At 35.7% G+C, this 16066-nt stretch overlaps 1 long non-coding RNA gene across 1 annotated transcript; it reads right to left on the reverse strand.

Moving 5' to 3' along the window:
- Nucleotides 1-14808: 14808 nt before the first annotated feature.
- On the reverse strand, nucleotides 14809-15836 carry LOC149259727 (uncharacterized). Its single transcript, XR_016247632.1, has 4 exons — nucleotides 15645-15836; nucleotides 15405-15528; nucleotides 15211-15286; nucleotides 14809-15065 (listed from the first exon to the last, which is right to left on the reverse strand). It is a non-coding gene; the product is annotated as an uncharacterized LOC149259727 (long non-coding RNA).
- Nucleotides 15837-16066: the final 230 nt, after the last annotated feature.

Raw genomic sequence — 16066 nt, forward strand, 5'->3', positions numbered from 1 at the left:
AAATCCAAAGGAATCACACCTTGAGGAAGTCAAAATGATTTTAAAATATCTTCAAGGAACACAGAACTTTGGTTTATGGTATACTAGAGATACAGATCTTACATTTCGTGCATATATAGATGCAGATTGGGCAGGAAGTGTTGATGACAAAAAAATCACTGGTGGTGGTGCATTCTATATGGGTTCCAGGTTAGTGTCTTAGCTCAGCAAGAAACAAAGTTCAATTGCATTATCTATAGCTGAAGTAGAATATGTGGTTGTTGCATCTTGCTGCACACAACTACTTTGGATGATGAAAACCTTGCAAGACATTCATATCACATGTACTCCACCCATCTCCATTCTATGTGATAATACAAGTGCCATCAGTGTTTCAAAGAATCCAGTCATGCACTCCAAGACCAAGAACATACCCATCAAATATCATTTTCTATGTGAACAAGTGCTTGAACAAAAGGTCAAATTGGAGTATGTTCCCTCCAAAGAAGAGGTTGTTGTTATATTCACCAAACCACTGCCCAAAGAGAAATTTAAATATCTCAAACAGAAGCTGGGAGTATTTGCTGCATCATCCTGCTATTAAAATCCATTTTTTTAGAAAGATTGGTATATGTGAGTTTCATGAAGTGTAGTCACATACATACGCTGGTTTCTATGGGCACAGTTGCATATATGTTGGTTTGAGGAAAAACAGTGGGCCAGACTCAGGAGAAATGGGTCTGATATGGTTCAGTGAAATTTTTGCTCTGTTTGATGATGGTTACAATCTGTTGATGACATGTGGAAATATGTTGGTTCTCATAAGTTGTTGATAACTTGATGTATATTTGATTGATGATGATCCCTTAATAATTCTTCTGAGATATGCAATGATTAGATATGACAGTAAACATTTGGCACAGGTTCAGGGGGAGAATATGCTTCTAATAGTGCATTGTTGGCATTATCTTAGAAGATCTTGGTACAGATGCGCATAGTTGTTTTGATTCAGGTGATTCTTTTTGATGGACATATACAGGTTGATGGTCTGGATGCTATTCATAGATGCTCATGGAGCAGACCATATAGTGTATGATAGTTGTTGATGACTATCATGGTCTTGTTTAGATTTTTGGTCTCTATTATAAATATCATGTATATCATTCAATGTAAAGGTCATATCAAGACCCATGATGTAAGAAGTTGTCTTTGTTTGTTGTAGTCTTTTGATGAGTTCCTTTTGGTCATATGATGTAATTTGTACCGCCACTATGCATGGGAAGGATGATGTAATAATTGTTATATTTCAGTCACGTATTAGTATATCCCCACTTTGTTGGGTGGATGAGTAAAATTTGGTATATGCCCACTTGGTTGGGCGATGGATGTATGTATGAGTCATTGGTGATAGGAAGGTCATTGGTATAGATTCATCTCTTTGCATACTTTGCTTGTGGTTAGGGGGAACATGGACTCAATCATGAGGGCTCAATCAGTACACTTTAGCATGACCCTTTTCCCTTGATGTCAAAGGGGGAGAGTGACCTGGTGTGGTTATTGCCATCAAGTCCAAGGGGGGAGATTGCTGGCATTTTGATACAGGTATTGTCCTTGATGGCAACTAACTCAGAAGAAAGATCACAATATAGTAGGTTAACAACAAATAATTACATTTCAGTCTTCACAGAATGAAGAAAGAGAGAGATATGCAGGTTAACCATTGACCAAGCTAGGTATACATGCGAGTTCAGTGTATACAAGTCGCTTATATGTACACACACTTTCACAAAAGGAAAAGTGCGTATACCTTGGAAAACTAAGTTTTTGGTCCATGGTATTTTGATCCATGGTATCTGTCCAAGGTATTTGGTCTGAGTTATTGACCCTAGGTATTGGGTCCAAGGTATTGGTCCTAAGTGGTTTTGGTCCATGGTATTGAGAAAGGCCTAAAACTATAAAAGGAGGAGAAGATCATTTGGTTAAGGTGTGCAAGTATCGAATATAGTTATTGGGTTATGGTGCATTGTTAGATCTGAGCCAAGGATGAACCTTAGCGGATGATGAGGAACTAGATCTAATGATGGATCAGAATCTTAAGGCCTAAAGTGAACTATCATTATGTGTTTTTGCTCATGAATATTCTAGATCTGAATACTAATGAATATATTATTTTGTAAATGATATGATCTAGGTATAACTGAAGTCTAAAATAGCTGTAGAATTATGAACTAATGTTTGCAGATGTATACGCTGGTTGGCTTTGAGAAAGGTGCATGTACACGCAAGTTCAACACATGGAAGTAGAATATACCCTATAAAATATGCTTAAGTTGTTTCTCTTCACTGTTACAGAGTTATGGGTTCTGGTTACTGTATTTTGGTGACAATATTCTAAATGATCAAATTGATGGGTTGTCTAAGTGAATGATTGATTTAGTTGTGGTTGGTTCAAAAGGTGATTGGTTGATGGAGAAGTATTTGATGATTGAATGATGTTGTTGATTGATCCAGTTTGAAAATTTATGAAACATGGTCCTTGGAGGAAGGAGGAAGGTCGTAGTCTTCTATAGGTCAACACCTACATACTAGTAAACATATTGGCTAGTATAAGAGTTAGGAGATTGTAGCTCCCTTCCAGTAAAAGTTGGAGAACTAGAGAAGGTTGTAGCCTTATGCATGTAGAAGACTGCGTATTGGTATACGACTACACTAGTACAAAAATTGTAAATATATTTTTTTATGATTAAAAGAAGACAGAGAAAACAACAGTAGGTGGTTTTCACCCACATTAGGTTTCCACCTTATATCTTGGTGTTCATGTGTGTCACTTATGTGTGATGCTTTATTCTTCTTTTACTGCACTGTCTAATGAATTCCTGATATACTGGTTAAAGTTCAATGCATGATAATTTGGATAAATCAAAATATATCTGCATATACGTTGGTTGCCTTAAGTACATTTGCATATACATGCTAGTTCACTTAGTTGAAGTAGCATATACAAATCAGTTTTGAAAATTAAATTGTTGATCTGATAATACTGATTCACCCCCCTCTCAGTATTATTTCGAAAAATGATGAACCATGTGGTGGACACTTTGATGACAAGAGGACAGCCTATAGAATACTTTCTTTAGGATATTATTGGTCATCCATCTTCAAATATGCCAAAGAATATGTCAAGAGGTGTGACAACTACCAAAGGGTAGGAAAACCTGCTCCTTCAAATGAAATGCCACTACAAATTCAGGTACTCATTGAAAATTTTGAAAAATGGGCCTTGGATTTTGTTGGACCAATTAATCCTCCATCTAAGCAAAATAAGTATATATTGGTATGCACTGATTATGTCACTAAATGGGTAGAGGCTAAAGCATTACCTTTTGTTAATGAAAAATCTGTAGTTAATTTTCCTTTTTAGGACATCTTCACTCGTTTTGGTGTTCCAAGAGAAATTGTGACAGATCAGGGATCTCAATTTAAATGTAAAATGGTGAAGTGTCTTATGGAAGATTACAAGATCGAACATAGGAAATCTACTCCCTATCATCCACAAGCAAAGGGTCACGTTGAATCTACAAATAAGGTTATTGAAGGAATTATCACTAAGACTGTGCATCTACATAGACGAGGTTGGGTAGAATGGCTTCCTGAAGCCTTATGCACTTATAGAACTACATGGAGGAACACAACGGGACATACACCCTATGAACTTGTTTATGGGAAACAAGTCATGTTCCCTATAGAGTTTCAAATCAAAACCTTCAAGATGGCAGTCCAATTGGGACTGGATTTATCAGAGGCACAAAAACATGGATTGGAGCAACTCAATGAACTTGATGAAGTCAGGAAAGATGTAGTTCAAAGAACCAGTATAGTCCAATATCAGAGGGCTAAACGACATGATAAATATATCAAGGAGAAGAAGTTTCAAGTAGGAGATTGGGCACTGTTCTTCCATTCAAAGTTCAAAGATTTTCAAGGGAAGTTTCAAAATCATTGGCTTAGGCCATATGAGAGTGAAGAAATCTTTAATAATGGAGCAGTAAGGTTAAGGACAATAAATGGAAGAAAAATACCTCTTCTTCTGAATGATCATCAGTTGAAGATATATCAGAAACCAATTTCAAGAGAGAATTTCATTAAGATTTTCGAGAATAAATCTGAAATGAAGCTATTGAAGAAGAATTCTTCTTCTCCACTAACTTAGTCTTTATATTTCTTAAAAAACAAAAAAAAAGTGTGAGTTTGAAAACCAATCATTCTTTGGCATACTTATATAAAAAGTACAGGTTGAAAATCAGAGATTTGTCACATCCTATATTTTCCATTTCCTTTATGTAATAAATAGTGACAAATAGCTACATTTATTTGTAGTTTAGAGTCTACAAATTTATAGTCTAATTCCGTCTCATTCTGTTTACATTTTATTTTACAGTTCCATTTCATCTCACTATCATATTCCATTTACATTTTATTTTTACAGTTTTACTCCATTTCACGCTATTTCCCATTTTATTTTACATCTCATTTCATCTCACTGTCATAACCCATTTCCATTTCATTTTTACACTAATATGCCATAGCCATACTTCACTTTTCTTTCTTTTCACGTTTTGCAGTTGATTCCATTCTGCAGGTACAACTTACTTATAAGCTCTAGCACAATTGTACAACTCACAAATAAATCGTGAATGTAGGAAGTTGAAGGATCAATTTTTGGAGACCAACCTTGCTAAAAGTACCTGCGGATCAACACCAAAGGAGTTATCAGGCAAAAGGTTAAGTTATAAAGGTAAAATGGAAAATTTATTTCAAACAACAAGTGAAAAACACAGGTCATATATAATATGAATAATCATATGTCTCCTTAAGAAGTCATCATTTGATTTGACTACCACTTCATTATACCACATCTCCACCATATCTTCCATACTTGGTACCAAGAAGTCCATAATAATTTCATCATACCACATGTCTGCTACACTCTCCATACTCTACACCTAAACGGTCCCTAATAGCTCCATCGGTTAATAGTCAAGACTATGATGTGAGCAACGTATACACGCCTCTCCAAACCCTCAACGTCTACTTATTCCACACAAAACCGAAGTTATTTTTCACCATACCCGTATCCAATCCATTTCATAAACTAGGAGATTAATTCTGAAGGTTAAAAAAACTCTGCAAAATAGAAGCCATGGGACTCATTGTCAGGATAGAGCCAGTAGGGTCAAAATATATGGAGGGAATCCCACAACTCAAGGAGATGCTGTAGAAGGTTGGATGGCTCAATTTCATTGAAAATTTTGATGGCTTCCACAAAGATATCACAAAATCTTTTGCTAGAGCATTCGATGGTACAGAAGTGGAAATTGGAGACATTAAGTTTACAATAACAGAATCCTACATAGCAGAGGCTACAGAACTACCAAGACATGGAGAGATGGTTCAAAAACAAGGAATTCCACAGTAAATCATGGAAAGTAATCCTGAGAAACCCAGGTATGGATATCTTTGTGTTTAGAAAATGAATTCCTATTTCAACACTTAAAAATAAATGGAGAAGCATTCTTTTGATATTATAGAAATTCATTATATGTGAGGGGAGATTCGGGTGCATGTATGTCTATCATATACGTTTATTGATGAAATTTCTAGAAAATGGAGACATCAACCTCCCTTTCTTACTACTAAATTTTTTAAGAAGGATGGCTTCAAATGTACATAAAAAAATAGAATTCCTAGACACAACCATGTACCATCATGGGTTGGCAAAAATACTGGTTGAGTTTCATTTGAAAAGAATAAGAGATGTTTGGGAAAATTTCCTAACAAGAAACTATTTCCAAGAGGAACCATAATCACCTGAAGAGGGTAATGTCAGAAGGAGTAGGAGGAAGAAGACCATTATAACCATTCAAAGCAAACCTACCTCCTCCACACAAAAAAATGATGAAGATCTAGTCTCTGAAAAATCGACAGAGATTAGGGAGCAGATCAAGCAAAAAGGGAAGATGAAAAGGAAAGCTGGTGGAATTACTGGAAAAAAAACTTGAATCTTCATTACAACAAGATGATGAACAATTAATCTCTAAAAATTTGACAGATATTATGAAACAAATCAAGAGAAAGGAAAAGATAAGAGAGGAGAAAAAGGGTATGAAGGAGGAGAACATAAGCCCTCTACAACATAGAAGGAGCTCTAGACTCCGAAGTATGGTAAAGAAGGTATCATAAAAGGGAACCGAGTTCATAAATCTAGAAGAAGAAACCCCAGTACCATCTCCTAATAATGTTCCATTTACACATAGTCCTCAAAACTCTCCTAAACAATATTTTGAAGGCAACCGCAACAGAGGATCTCCAAGCATAGACCCAATGCAGCAACAAATTTATGACTATATAGAAACATTAGAGAAGAAAAGTGCCTCAATAGATCTAGAATCCTTAGCTAATCCAAAACTCTTTGTCAATCCACAAGAACCTCTAACTGACTAGCTCAAACAAGAAATCTATGAGTTAGAGATATTGAATAGACACATCATGAAAGAAAATGAAACACTGAAGAAGAAAGTAAATTGGATAAAGCTATTCATGATAATACAATACTGCACCTAGGGCTACAAGAAGAATAGCAATTTGAAGAGGAAGAATAGAAGCTTGAAGAGAACAGTTATCAACCTTAAATATAGGCTTCTTATGAAGAAACCCAGGATGACAGTCACTTCAAAGACGAGCAAAAGAAGAAAACTAGATGTATTGGCAGAAGTGTCTGAGCAAATGCAATAGGAAAGAATAATTCACATTTTTGTAAAATTGCATGGGGACATGTAATGATTTTGCAGTGGGGTATGTTGAACCTTAGAATTACCCTCTCCTTGACAAATTCTCTCACTTCTTCTCCTTGCTTTTCCATAAGACTACAGATCCCCATCAATGATAAATGATAGATTTTGTCTTAAGGAGAGCATTAAATGATTGACATGTTATATTTTTATGTTTTTGCTATTTGAATAAGTTTTTTCAAATAAGCTACAGAACGTAGCCTATTCTGTAGCTAACTATGTATTCCATAGCTATTTCCATGGTTTGGTAGGTTCCATGTGTCAAACGAAGAAACCAGCCCCATGGGCATCTTTGGAATCAACTCCACATGAATCTTATCCTAGTCACTCAGCCTAGATCGATAAGAAAGCCAGCTCAAGACCACAGTCAAAGGTGGAGTCAAACATATGAAACACAGAAGCAATAGGACTCTTTGTCTACTCTTTTGTGGTTAATTAATAAATCCAACAGTTTTGTTGCAGCATTAACTCGGATCAGTCACCTGTGTTAATGGTTCTGTGCAACCATCTTGCTTGAATTCAATTCACCTGTAGGTGATCAAACATTTACACAGTCCTGTTGTGATATGTGTAGACCACCTGTAGCTAATTTTCCTCAAAGATAGTTATGAATATTTTCTTTTAAATATGAGTTGTACAGAACAAAGAAGGGATAGAAATTTTTGATGTATTAAGCTTAGACTTTTAGCTCTGTAATTTTGAACTTTTGTTCTTGTTTATAATATAAAGTCATGTGTTGACCAATGATTGTTTGAAAGAGAATTTTCAACTAGTTAGCAACACAACCTAGTCAGTTGCAGAGGGCCCTTGAACTGAAGGAGGTTTTCTTTTCATTTGTTTTCTACTCAGTCTTAATTTCACAATTTCCTTTTAGCAGTGTTTCTAACTTAGGTTGATTTCTTGTAGTTCGATTTTTTTAGTTTTGATCAGTAGCATAATGTTAGAATTCAATTGTGCAGTCTTGTTTCTCCAATCCATTTCACAAAGGAAACGACTTTGTTTCTAAACAAAGTATGGTTTAAAGTAATGAGAATGCATTGTTGACAAGTTTACTCACTGTTTTTGTTATTTATTTTCTAGCTTAGATTGTCAATGCACTATGTCAATGAATGTTTTTGATCACCATTTCAAGTTGATACCCATCCTAAACTAAATAGTAAACATTCACTTTAGATAATGTTTGAATCCAATCAGTTACCTTCTACATGTTTTTATTTAGTTCTCTAGATCATGAAGTACATAAATTTGTTTTTATTCCGTCTCAAGAAGGTTATCTTTAAAAATTGAAGGTTAGAATAACTAGAAGTACTTTAGTTAATTTCATTCTTTGTATTTATTTCAGCATGCCTTCAACTTCACCTCTTAATTCTAAGAATTATATTCATTACTTAGGATTAATGACAAGATAGGACAAATGCTCTGTTTTCCTTATTTTAACTTAGATTTTGACTATTTTTAAGCTCTCGATTCACCTTTAGGATGTTTAGATTTAGTTTCTCATAATTCAGTTTGTACATCATTACAAATCATAGAATAGAAACCCCCAAAAAAATATAAAAATAAAAAACAACAAAGTAGGAAGTGTTAACTAAGCACATACAGTGCACTACACTTCATCAGCTCACAAACCTTGGCTGATAATTCATGCAAGAAATTTAGGACACTAAATTGACTAAATAGGTATCATAACCAGCATGATCGCCTCAATTAATTAATTGTAATCTGAACTTATTGGCATGGTACCGAGATTTGATATTTCATTATAATGTAATAATGTATTATGTGGCAATGTTAACATTAGATTCTGTTCATAATTTTTTTTTATATACATATATCCTATGTCAAATAGCTGGAATTATAGGTGTTACAATTGGTATCGAAGCCTCAAGTTGCTACACCGAGGACGGGTTGAATGAATTTAGGAATAATAAAATGATTCTGATGCACATAGGAACACAAGACGTAACCCAAAAGGGTGGGTTCAATTCAGAGAAACAAATGTTGGCACCAATGTTGCTTTACTCGAAACAATCCAGGAGTTAAGAACAGAGATGCAGAATCTGCGTGTGGACAATGAAAGACTACGTCAGGAAAAAGAGAAAATTATGAAAAGTTTATTGGATAGACAAAATTAGAGGAATCGAGACAATAGTCAAGGAGAGGAAAATAGAGCAGAAACATGCAGACAACAAGAACATCATCAGGAATCGGAAGGGGGACAAACTGGTAACGAGGAAGAGTAAGATAATGGTTGTAGCAAAAAGGGATTAAAAAGACATAAAACAGAACTTCAAGGAGAATTCAAAAAGATGAAACCATGAAACTATAACAGTGAAACAGAGGAAGCGGCAGAGGCCTGGCTTATTAATATGAACAAATATTTCCAAATATACTAATTTGATGAAAATTTGAGACCAAGGCTAGCAATTTGTTAGGTGCAAGAAAAGGCCACCAGGTGGTGGGAAAAAATTAGAACAGTTAAGGAAACCAATGAGCAAGAGGTTACTTGGGAGGAATTCCAAAAGCATTTTAAGGACAGTTATTTGACTGAGCAATTTTATGACGACAAAGAAAAAGAGTCTCATTACTTGAAACTAGGACAACAAACTATGGATGAATTTATAACTAAATTCACATCACTATTAAGATACGTCCCTTATATTCGTGAAGAAAAGGATAAAGTCCAACGCTTTATCAGCAGCTTGCATGCCTTCATGAAAGAGAAACTGGAATTTGACAACCAAAAAATGATAGATGAAGCAGTTTGGAAAGCTCGGATCTGCTACGAGCAAATGAGACAAAAAGGTGAAGTGCATAAGAATTGGCCAATTAAGAAGGGGTAGAATTTTTTTACAAATAATAAGAATATGAGGAACTCGGGAACCAGATTCTGAGGATGCAAAGAATGAAATGGACCTGTTAATTGAAATCAACAAAAGTACAAACCTCAGAGCGATATAAGAAAGAATGACGCATCAAGTAAGTCGAAAACTAGTCAGGTTTCCTGACCACCATTGCAGTGATGGGGTTGTGGGGAACCCCATTACTACAAGAATTGTCCTCATAAAGGAAGAGAGGAACCTTTTGCAAATATTGATGAAGCTTCTACTGTGGGTGATGTGGTTTCAAACGTACCTAGAATCAATGCAACACTAGAAGATTTCCAAGCAGATTATCAACCTTCAATGGTGGAACTTGAATGTAAAATATCTGATCATCATGTTTCCATTTTAATAGATCTAGGTGCTAGTTTGAGCTATATCAGTCATAAATTAGTTGATGAGTGCCATTTAAAAAGTTTAAAATTTAAGAACCATTGGATGGTTCAATTAGCTACCTTTGCAACGAGAAACGTTTGTGCAAAAGTAGAGGGTTGTGAAATAATTTTAGCATAACAACAAATTAGGACATATTTAAATATATTACCATTAGGATGTTACGATGTCTTAATAGGCATGGACTGGCTTGAGTGGCAGTGGGCCTTAATAAACTGTAAAGATAATACCATTGATTTTTTGTCTAAAGATGGTACTAGAATAGAGATTGAGGGAGTCAAGAGAGAAGTTAAGTTGTGATCTGTTACAGACCACCAACTGGAAAGATGTATGCGTAAGGGTTGTTAAATCTATGTGGTTCAAGTGGGATTTACAAACTCCAAGGATAAATTGTCCGCCTTAGACAAAATACCTGTTATAAAAGAATTTAAGGATGTGTTTCCAGAACATATTCTTGGACTACCACCCAAGAGAAGCCTCGACTTTATCATGGAACTGGTCATTGGAGCAAAACCGGTATCAAAGGCACCCTATAGAATGAGTGTTCCTGAGTTAACTGAATTAAAAATATAGCTGCAGGAGCTACTGGATAAAGGGTATATCCGACCCAGTGTATCCCCTTAGGGAGCCCCAGTTCTATTCGTAAGAAAGAAGATGGTACTCTATGGTTTTGTATAGATTTTAGATAGCTGAATATGTTGACCATAAAGAATAAGTACCTCATACCCTAGATCAATGACCACTTCAATAAAGTTAAAGGAGCAATGGTATTTTCAAAGATTGACTTAAGATCTAGATATCACCAAATTTAGATTAGAGACAAAGATACCTTAAAGACTGCTTTTAGAACCTGCTATGGCCACTACGAGTTTGTAGTCTTGCCATTTGGTCTTAATGATGCCCAATCAACCTTCATGAGCATGATGAATGGATTTTTCCATTCTTATTTGGATAAACTCATCCTTATATTTATTAATGACATTCTTGTATACTCCAGAAATATTGAAGATCATAAAGAACACCATCACATAGTACTGTAAACCTTAAGAGAAAATCGGTTTTTTGCTAAATTCAACAAGTGTGACTTCTATAAATATCAGATTCAATACTCAGGACATGTTATATACTTTGAAGGTATAGCGGTGGATCCGGAGAAAATAAATGCCATTATGAATTGGCCTGTTCCAACCAATGTTGCGGACATACGTTCTTTCATGGGACTTGTAGGTTATTATAGCATATTCATAAGGGGATTTTCCAAGGTCTCTTTCCCAATTACTTCGTTACAAAAGAGGCGAACATCTTTCAAATGGCCGAAAGACTGTCAAGAAAGTTTTGATAGGTTGAAGCATTTTCTCACCACAACTTTGTTATTAAAAATTACAGATACTAACGAGGAATTTATAATTTTCACAGACGTATGCAAAGAAGGTGTGGGTGGAGTTTTAATGTAGAATGACATGGTGATCACTTACGAATCCCATAAACTCAAGGAACATGAACATAAATATTCTGCCTACGATTTGGAGCTAACTACAGTGGTGCACGCCTTTAAAGTATGGCAGCATTACTTGTTGGGAAAAATATTTCTTCTCAAAACATACCAGTGTAGTATAAACAAATTTTTCAATAAGCCTACCTTAAACGAATGCCAAGCTCGAAGGACTGCATTCTTAAGTGAATTTGACTTTGAAATCAAGCATTTGAAAGGAAAAGAAAATAGCGTGGCAGATGCATTAAGTAGAAAGTTGCACCACATTTATGAAATTTCTTTTAGTCAAGTTGAACTTAATTTTGTGGATCAACTAAAGGAGGCAACCTAGAAGGATCCTGAATATAGGTACCTATGGCAACAAGTAAATTCTGCAGAAGGTTCAACAAAGCAAAGGTACTATAGTATTAACTCTAAAAAATTATTGTTATTTAGAAACCATATTTATGTACCTATCCAATTGCCTTTGAAGCAAAGTATGTTAGATGAATTTCACAGAAGCCGCTATGCTGCTCACCTGGGCTATAAACAAATTTTGACGATTGTCAAGAAAGCCTACTATTGGCTTGGAATGAGAAAGATATTGCCAACTACCTAGCTAAATGTCTAGAGTGTTAGCAAGTGAAGATGGAACACCAACACCCTACTGGATTGTTGCAGCCACTACCTGTTACTGAATGGAAATGGGATACTATAAATTTGGATTTTATAATGGGATTGTAATGGTATAAAATGCATAATGATTCAATTATGGTTGTGGTATATAGTTTGAGCAAGATAGCTCATTTCATACCTGTCAAATCCACGTATCAAATAACACAAATAGCTGATATATTCATGAGGGAATTTTTCAGGCTACATGGTATGCTGAAATTCATAATATCTGATAGGTATGTTGTGTTTACCTCTACTTTTTGGAAAGCATTGTTTACTGGGTTAGGTACATAGATCCACTTCAACACTACAAATCACCCCTCGACCGATGGGAAAACCGAGCAAGTGAATCAAGTGGTAGAGGATATGTTGCGCATGTATGTGATGCAGCAACCTAGGAAATGGGAAGAATATCTACATCCGGTAGAATTCACGTACAACATAGGATATCATGAGTTACTTAAAATGATTCCTTTAGAAGTACTTTATGGAAGGAAATGTACCATACCTGCAAACTAGAATAGTCTCGAGAATACACTGATATTAGGACCAGATATGTGGGAGGCAATGGATAAAACCGTGAAAAGGGTTCAACAAAATTTGAAGGCTGCCCAAGACAGGAACAAAATGTATGCTGATAAGAAGAGAACCTATCAAGAATTTAATGTGGGAGATCACGTGTATGTGCGGATTAAACCAAAGAAAAGTACGTTGAGGTGGGGAAAGTGCGCTATGTTGGCCCCCCAGTTCTGTGGCTCATTCCAAATTTTGGACAGAATCAAGCTGGTGGACTACTAACTAGCCATGCCCAGCCACATTCGGGTCCATAATGTATTCCATGTTTCCCTTTTAAAGAAGTATGTGTATAAACCTAGACATATAATAAATTGGAAAGAACTTCAAGTCGAGCCGGAAGAAGAATTCTTGGTCGAACCCCTGCACATACTCGATCAGAGAGAAGTAACATTGCGGAAAAGAGTTATCATCCAGGTTAAAGTGCAATGGAAGCACTTCAGCCCAGAGGAAGCTACTTGGGAAGATAAAGACTTCATACAGGAGGCATATCCAGAATTATTCCGGGAACAGATGGAAAAATGAACACCGGGGATGTGTTCCACTAAGAGGGGGAAGACGTACCACCCCAGGAATTTAAGTTATTTTTACTTTCATGTTTTTACTTTACAATGAGAAAAGGAACTATTTTTTTTACTTTTAATAAATGGACAATAAATGGATTCAATAATAATAGTAGTTTTATTTAATAAATAAATAATATGGTAGATGTGGTATTCCATGGGAAACTAAAAAAAATTACTAATGAACCTCAATAACTCTCTTTTACCCAATAGTTAACAGTTAATAGTTATCAATTATCAGTTATTAGTTAAAGAAACAATTACCCTTCCTCTGCTCTTCTCTTACATAAGGGAAGGGAGAAGGAGGGAGGGGGTGCTTTTTCATCTGGAAAAGAAAAGAAAGAGATTCCTTGCGCTGAAGAAGGATTCAGTGGGAACGAATCTTCAATAGACTTCCCTAGAGGAAGTAGAAACCATTGCTCACTGGACTTGGAGTCTTGAGGCCAAAGTAGTAGAAACTGCAACATAACAAATAAATTATTATTGGGAAAAGAGGAGCTTGGGGGGAGAACACTTGGACGTGATTACCAGGTTCTCATAGGAAGGGTGGAGAGGTTCATTGATCGTAGTTTAGTCCTGTCTTGGCAGATAAGATTTTTTTTTTAATTATGTCTGATTAAATACTAATTTGACCATAATGTGTAATTAGGAAATAAACACTTTGATATTGGATTTGTAATGTTTTCTTTAATCCTATGTCAATTAGAAAAACAACGTAACATAAAATAGAAGTAAGTTAGTTTAGATGTACATGTAATAAGCTGTAGGAGAATGTACATATTATAGCATGAGTAGACTAAATGTACCGAATCTGTACCATGTTCCTAAACACATTAATCCATTTGTCTAGTTTCCAAATCTGGGCAAGGTTTGGACTGTGCAACCAATTCCTAGAATAGAGTCCTTCTAGAGAAAATAAACTCAAATATGCAACATTATACGAAAGAGGTAGTCAAGCAATCACATAAACGAATGAAACTATACGAATTGAAATATAATATTCCTCTTATATATGACTTGAAAGGAAGAAAAACAAAGACCTGATAATTCATACTTAATCAGGAATAATATTGACCAACAACCAGTTATGTAAATCACTAGTAAATTAAACTTTAACTGTGATAAACAACTCATCATATCAATAAACATAGGAATGAAATGCGCATGACAATTATGCATGCAAGAGAAATATAATTATATATGGGACTATGTCCATTCCTATTTCAGTCTAAATAGAAGCTGCCATGTTAAACGATGAAAGCAAACAGAATTGCAACCATAACCTTCTTCAGGGGCAATAAACAAATAAATGTAATAACTGTAATGCAGAGGTAGGAAACCCGAAAGAGAGGGTTTTCATTTAACAATAAAATAACACTTTAAAACAGTTCCATTCTTTCATATTTGTTCCAAAGACAGCCTGAGGAGGATTCCCTAGAATGGCATTCTGAAGATGGAATAATCAAGATGATATACCAAATCGAGGTTCGAACCTCATAGAGAAAATTTAATTACAGAAATATTAGGGAAAGCCACATAATATATTCATCATTAGATCAAAAGAATAATTGTTAAACAGTTAATGATATCAGTTCATTTACACTGATATAATTTACAAAGCAAGAACCCATAAAATTACATCCACATTCTGAAATATTCCGTATGAAAATAGCTCAGGGATCTGTCACCAAGAAAACAACACAACCTGTGCATAAAACTTCTCATAATATGAATAGGAATTGAAAATGATGGAAACCCTACTCTTAGAATGAAATCCTCATTCAGGGCAAGAAGGCCGGGTAACAATCAAGGGAATGCTTGCATACCTAAAGGCTTGGCATTGGAAGAAACCAGGTTGTGTGAAGGTCTAGTAAGCATGCCCACCCTCCGCTCGAGCAAACCCTACACCATAAATGCGGTGGTTAAAAATTTCATAAACCATTAATACAAAGAAAAACAAGCTATGTTATTGCATATCAAGACCTGCACCAAAAACAAGAGTTAAACCCTCATTACTTACCCGAGAGAGAGAAGGCGTAGTAGAGGTGTTTATGCGATATAGACTCCATACACCATTGTAGAGGTGACACTTGCAGGAACCAAGCCCATGTTTAAACCTTACCATTTCGGGGATGTGTAAACCTCTGAAGCAAGACTTAGCTTAGATGATGAGTAGAGATAAAACCTCGGGTTCAAAGTCATAACAAGGACTTACCTTATAAATGATTTCAAGACAGAAGTATGAAACCCAAATGCAAACCTGACTGCAAGTAGGAATGCCCAGCAAAATCTTCACATTGCATAGCAGGTGGAGGACGACAGGTTACATAGGAACCTCATTGCAAAGACAAGAACGCAGCTTCCAAAGCCATACCTAGCAAATGAGCATAGAAACTAAGAAAGCACTAGGTCGTAAGGGCTCACCCTCAAAGTTTGATAGTGCATCGAACTCGTCGCCCTTCCCGTGTTGTACTTCGAGCAACAGATGGCAAGGGATAAGGGTGTGTCCCGACAACTGGTGGCCATCCATCCATGGGCCGACCAGATAAGCCATGGAGGGTCAACACAACACAAATAAATCGAGATATGGAGAATCATTCATGTAATACCATCTTTTACAACCTGTCAGGTCAGGTATTATAGCCAACATGATCACATCAATTAATTAATTGTAATCCGAGC

The sequence above is a fragment of the Pinus tabuliformis genome, chromosome 6 (assembly GCF_031772625.1).
Source record: "Pinus tabuliformis cultivar Carrire ecotype Pingquan chromosome 6, CPIR1, whole genome shotgun sequence".
In the NCBI taxonomy this organism is placed as follows: Eukaryota; Viridiplantae; Streptophyta; class Pinopsida; order Pinales; family Pinaceae; genus Pinus; species Pinus tabuliformis.